The 6,743-nt window shown below is 41.8% G+C and overlaps 1 pseudogene; it reads left to right on the top strand.

The window, feature by feature from the left end:
- The first annotated feature begins 4,374 nt into the window (after positions 1-4,374).
- Positions 4,375-6,355, top strand: LOC102138399 (phosphoglycerate kinase 1-like; annotated as a pseudogene).
- The last annotated feature ends 388 nt before the right edge of the window (positions 6,356-6,743 follow it).

The following is a 6,743-nucleotide window of genomic DNA, read 5'->3' on the forward strand; positions in this document are numbered from 1 at the left end:
AAGAAAAGCTATATTCTTTGCAAAAGTGATGAACAAATATTAGAAAAAGAGTAGTAGCTGGGCACGGTGGCTCACTCCTGTAATCCCAGCACTTTGGGGGCCCGAGGCAGGTGGATCACTTGAGGTCAGGATTTCAAGACCAGGCTGGGCAACATGGCAAAACCCTGTCTCTACTAAAACTACAAAAATAGCTGGGCTTGGTGGCATACGCCTGTAATCCCAGCTACTGAGGAGGCTGAGACTGGAGAATCGCTTGAACCTGGGAGACAGAGGTTGCAGTGAGCCGTGATTGCGCCACTGCACTCCAGCCTGGGGAACAGAGTGAGACAACGACTCAAAAAAAAAAAAAAAAAAATTTGTAAAATGAGTGAGAGAGAAGAGAGGAGAAAGAATGGCCAAGTAATATAGCAGAGCAAATATCCATGGAGGAAAATGAACAGTAAGAGATTATTGAAAGCAGGTCAAATAAATGTAAATAATGAGAAAGTATAATACTAAATTTTAAATTTTTAGAGGCCATGTAAATACATTTATGTATCATTTCGAATCGTAAGATAAATGTAATACATGAACAAATATTATGGGTGAGCCATTTATAGGGTTATTCAGAGGAATAAGGTTGCTTTTCATGTCCTGGTTGTCACAGAGCAGAGGACAGGAGAATAGTTATAGGGGATCAGATGCCAATGACATCAGTAGTCCAGTGGAGGCAGGCAGGCAGAGTACGGGTAACCGTGAAGATATGAACCCCAAGGAATTCTCAGACATCTTCATAAGGGTACTAGATTTCCCATAGAACGTGGGATAGAGTTCTTGGATTGTGGTTTTAGAGTAAGCAGGCATGAGCTCCATGTAGACTACACTGTGACTGAGAGATGGCCATTGTGCCATATACATATGAACAGTCCAGGCGGGGTGTGAGGGTCAGAGAGCAAGTCAAGTAGGTTGTATCTAGCTATCCTACAGGAAGGTGTTCTCCAGGAGGTGGCTGTGCAAGGTAGATACCTGGATCAACCACACTAAAGAATTAGGAGAAAGTGGACAATGGGAAACTGTGTCGGGGGTGACTAAGCTCTGCTTCTAGTATAAGTCCAACTGATATTTAGAAAGGATTCTGATGCAACATAACATTATAAGAATTCACTACAGTAATTACTTAAGTTTCCGTTTGTAGGCATAGTTTTCATCTTGTCATTCATCAAAGAGATTTGTACTTACTCATGTGAATGTTTTAGTTTATTAAATGTGTCTTCCTAATTAAGATAGCCCAACTATGTAATAAATACTTAACTCCTAGTATTCCTCTTCCTTTCGTGAGCATTCTCAAAATTAACTTCTTTACCTGTTCACAAGATGTATGCATTTATAAATGACCAAAGTCCTATGGTGTTTTGGGTGTATAGTCTTTCCCTTCCCAATTTTGGTTTTGTAATTGGTCTTCTGTAGAATACATTTATATATTCAACACATATCTGTGAAGTGCAGGAGTAATGCATGGAAGGAACATGTGAGGGATATATGTGTGATACTTTCCATGGAGTGGTCAGAAAAGCTCTCACTGAGAGAATGGGAGTTTTGAGTTAAAAAAAAAAAAAAAGGAAAGAAGCAAGGTAATTAGCCATACACATATCTGAGAAAAGTACATCCCAGGTAGAGGAAAATTCATATGCAAAGTCCCTGAGTAATTTAAGAAAACATTAAACAGGCCAATGTGCTTTAAGTAAAAAGAGTGAAAGAGAAATAATAGGACATGAAGTTCGAAAGCTAATGGGGACCAGGGCATGTAAGGGCTTGTAGGTGCTGATAAGGACTTTAGCTTATATTCCCCTTGAGATGGGAAGACACAGAAATGTTTTGAGTAGGGGAGTGGCATCGTCTCATTTATATCTCTCAGGATCATCATTCTGGCTACTCTTCTGAGGCTAGTGTGTTTGGAATGGTGGAGGGAACTGGAGAGGCAGTAAACTAGGCCACGCTCAGGATTGTGGAGACCATTGGGAGGTTATCACAATAATTCTATAAAGATATTGTGGTGTCCTGAACCAGTATGATGGCAAGGAAGGTGATTAGAAGTGCCAGATTCTGGATATGTATTGAAAATAGAATTCCCATGTGAGATGTAATAGCAAGAGAGGAGTCAAAAATGACTTCAAATTGACTAAGGAACTTAAAAAAGGATGAATTTATTTACTGAGAAGGGGAAGACTGTATGAGGAGCTACTTTAGTAGGAATTATCAGTTCGGATTTGGACATACTAGGTTTGAGATGCCTGCTGGATAAGGAAATGTCACTGTGGGGTGTGGTGGCTCACATCTATAATCCCAGTGCTCTGGAAGGCCTATGTGGGAGGATTGCTTGAGCCCAGGAGATCAAGACCAGCCTAGGCAACACAGGGAGATCCTGTCTCTACAAAAAATTTAAAAATTAGCTGGGTCTAAGTCCCATCTACTCGAAGGGAGGGCTAGGTGGGAGGATCACTTCAGCCTGGGGGACAGATGCTTCAGTGAGCCAAGATTGCACCACTGCACTCCAACCTGCATGGCAGAGTAAGACCTCATCTCAAACGGAAAAATAGGAAATGTCAGGCAGGAAGTTTTGGGTCTGGGTACATGGGTTTGCAGTTAAACATGCTGATAGTATTTAATGGCAGGAGATAGGGATCCCTTAGGGAGTGAGTGTAGATAATAAAGGGAAAAGAACTAAAGACAGTGTTGTGAGACACTCCAATATTTAAAGGGTGAGGAGACAAAAAGGAAGCACAGTGGTATCCTGGGATCCTGGGAAGCTGAGAAGTTTGTTTTGGCTAATTAATTGCACCATTGAGCAGAAGCAGGGAGGGGTTCATCATGAGAACTGACTTTTTCTTACAGGGTGACTTCTTCAGATCAGGATGCAGCAACACTTTCAAACAGGAGAACATCCTAATAAAGGTCTAAACTATGATCCCATGGACCAGGGAGGCTCAGAGGGTGGTTGGAGTTTCAGGATTTCTGGGTACATGCAGAACTCGAAATTCTCCACATATCTCATTGCAATTCTCTAGTGCTTGTTCACTCCTGACCAGTATGCTGCACGATGTGCAATCAAGCATATGGATGGTGGAATCAGTCTAATTGTTTTCATCCTTGCTGCAATACTACCAGCTATTTGACCTATGAGAATTTGCTTAACTTCTTTATGCCTTAGTTTCCTAACCCGTGAAACACGGAAGACAATAGTACTTACTTAATAGGGTTTTTCTGAATATTAAGTATGATAATATAAATATAGCACTTAGTATAGTGTCTTGAATAGAGCATTTTCTAAGTGTTAGCCAGGACTATTATTGTGAGACTTGGTGAGGCTTGGCATTCAACAGATGGTGTAACTGGTGCAGATGGACAACTTACAGCATGAGCCTTTGGCCACATCAGCCCTGCAGCTGCCTGAGCTAAATAATTATTTCACATGATTTTAGAAAGTCCCTGGGTTTTTAAATGTATTTGACTTGAGCCAAGAATTTAGAATTTTGAACTTTTTAATAAGTTAATACTTTTTCTGTTCTAATTATATTTCACAACGGAGTATGTTTATGATATTTTTCATTACAGAATTAATACAGGTTTGCTGGAAAAAAAATGGCCACGATAGATAGATGTTAGTAAGAAAGTTAAAATAAAATGAAAGCTCTTTACCCTAAGGTAACATTAACAGTTTGGTGAATAATCTCTTACACATCTCTGTATACATCTATGAAGCTCTGAGGGCCTACGTCTCTCCAGGAGTCCCAAGAAGTCCAGGCTCCAGTCAGGTCTCAAAGTTCCCTCCTGGTACAAAAGCAACTAAGTGTTGCATTCATTTTGCCCATCAAGATCTTGGAAACACAGAAGCCATGTTTGTACCGTACCGGCTGCTGAAACTGCCCTGCTTAGAAAAAAGAAGATGGCAATTGACTTGTATTTGAGAGAGGCAGGCTGTAAACTCATTCATGTCTCCATTATGCAGCGTCCACATTCTCTTTAATATATGTCTATATAAAATGCCAACAGATTAACCTTTCTCACACTCCGGTCTTTTTATTCACATCCTTTACACAGCCTATGGGCTGGGCAACATGGTCACCGAAAGCCTCACCCTAGAGGATATTTTATTCTAGAAGACGATATACAGCACAGATTTTCCTCCTTCATGACCATTTACTTATGACCTTTTGTTTTAGCATCTCTTGAAACGTTTACCTCTTTGTGAATGACTCTTTTCTTTTTCAGTATAATGACTTTATAACCTAAAGATATTTAAGATATATTTCTAAAGATATGTAAGATATGATATTTTAAAGAGATATACAATATAATATTTTAACATGTTTCTAAGCAAAGACATCCTCATCAATAGACTTGACACACAGTTTATGGTCAGACAATATTATATAAAACAATGCTTGGATGAATAAGAAATTATGTTTTGTATATGCATGCCAAGTGAAAAGGCATGAAAAGGGTGCGCCTTCTATGACTTTTGAGTCTGTTTTGTGCCTGCACTATTTACATATTTTAAAGTCTCTTGTGTACAAACGTTTTTCACCCTAAAAGTGGTTTCGGTTCGGCATTCTTCTCATCTCCGGAACGCACGTCTGCAGCCAGCTCCCTGGTTGTCCGAATCACCGACCTCTCTCCCCAGCCGTATTTCCAAAATGTCGCTTTGTAACAAACTGACGCTGGACAAGCTGGACGTTAAAGGGAAGCGGGTCGTTATGAGAGTCGACTTCAAAGTTCCTATGAAGAACAACCAGATAACAAACAACCAGAGGATTAAGGCTGCTGTCCCCAGCATCAAATTCTGCTTGGACAATGGAGCCAAGTCGGTAGTCCTTATGAGTCACCTAGGCCAGCCTGATGGTGTCCCTATGCCTGACAAGTACTCCTTAGAGCCAGTTGCTGTAGAACTCAAATCTCTGCTGGGCAAGGATGCTCTGTTCTTGAAGGACTGTGTAGGCCCAGAAGTGGAGAAAGCCTGTGCCAACCCAGCTGCTGAGTCTGTCATCCTGCTGGAGAACCTCTGCTTTCATGTGGAGGAAGAAGGGAAGGGAAAAGATGCTTCTGGGAACAAGGTTAAAGCCAAGCCAGTCAAAATAGAACCTTTCTGACTTCACTTTCCAAGCTAGGGGATGTCTACGTCAATGATGCTTTTGGCACTGCTCACAGAGCCCACAGCTCCCTGGTAGGAGTCGATCTGCCACAGAAGGCTGCTGGATGAAGAAGGAGCTGAACTACTTTGCCAAGGCCTTGGAGAGCCCAGAGCAACCCTTCCTGGTCATCCTGGGCGGAACTAAAGTTGCAGACAAGATCCAGCTGATCAATAATATACTGGACAAAGTCAATGAGATGATTATTGGTAGTGGAATGGCTTTTACCTTCCTTAAGGTGCTCAGCAACATGGAGATTGGCACTTCTCTGTTCAATGAAGAGGGAGCCAAGACTGTCAAAGACCTAATGTCCAAAGCTGAGAAGAATGGTGTGAAGATTACCTTGCCTGTTGACTTTGTCACTGCTGACAAGTTTGATGAGAATGCCAAGACTGGCCAAGCCACTGTGGCTTCTGGCGTACCTGCTGGCTGGATGGGGTTGGACTGTGGTCCTGAAAGCAGCAAGAAGTATGCTGAGGCTGTGACTCGGGCTAAGCAGATTGTGTAGAATGGTCCTGTGGGGGTATTTGAATGGGAAGCTTTTGCCCGGGGAACCAAAGCCCCCATGGATGAGGTGGTGAAAGCCACTTCTAGGGGCTGCACCACCATCATAGGTGGTGGAGACACTGCCACTTGCTGTGCCAAATGGAACATGGAGGCTAAAGTTAGCCATGTGAACACTGGAGGTGGTGCCAGTTTGGAGCTCCTGGAAGGTAAAGTCCTTGCTGGGGATGGACGCTCTCAGCAATATTTAGTACTTTCCTACCTTTTAGTTCCTGTGCACAGCCCCTAAGTCAACTTAGCACTTTCTGCAACTCCACTTGGCATTAGCTAAAACCTTCCGTGTCAAGGTTCAGCTAGTGGCCAAGAGATGCAGTGCCAGGAACCCTTAAACAGTTGCGCGGCATCTCAGCTCATCTTTACTACACCCTGGATTTGCCTACATTCTTGAAGATCCCATTTGAATTTCTTAGTGACTAAACATTGTGCATTCTAGAGTGCATATATTTCTATTTTGCCTGTTAAAACAAGTGAGCTATGTTAGTTCTCTTTTGATGTAGGCTATTATGATTAGCTTTGTCACTGTTTCACTACTCAGCATGGAAATAAGATGAAATTCCATTTGTAGGTAGGGAGACAAAATTGATGATCCATTAAATAAACAATGAAAGTGTCCACTGAAAAAAAAAGTGGTTTCTATGTTATAATGCTAGTTTTAAGTGCAGTTTGTGGTGGAAAATTGATGAATAAAATGGTGCAAAAGAAGAGCATACCTGCGTGCACCTGTGGCCCCAGCTACTCAGGAGGGTCACTTGAGCCCATGAGGCCAAGGCTACAGTGAGCAATGTTCCCACCCACTCACTCCAGCCTGGGCAGTAGAGGAAGACCCTTTCTCAAAAAAAAAAAAAAAAAAAAGAACTTATTTTCCAAAGAATAACTGCCTTGAGCCCTTGAGGTCTTTCTCTTTCTCCAGTGACTATTTTCTACGTTCTAATCTCCTCATTCTTTTTCAGTGAAGACAGTAAATCTTCATGGCACTTAATTTTCTGTGTAAGCTGTATTTATTACTTTGAATTG

Source organism: Macaca fascicularis, chromosome 5 (genome assembly GCF_037993035.2).
Source record: "Macaca fascicularis isolate 582-1 chromosome 5, T2T-MFA8v1.1".
Taxonomy (NCBI): domain Eukaryota; kingdom Metazoa; phylum Chordata; class Mammalia; order Primates; family Cercopithecidae; genus Macaca; species Macaca fascicularis.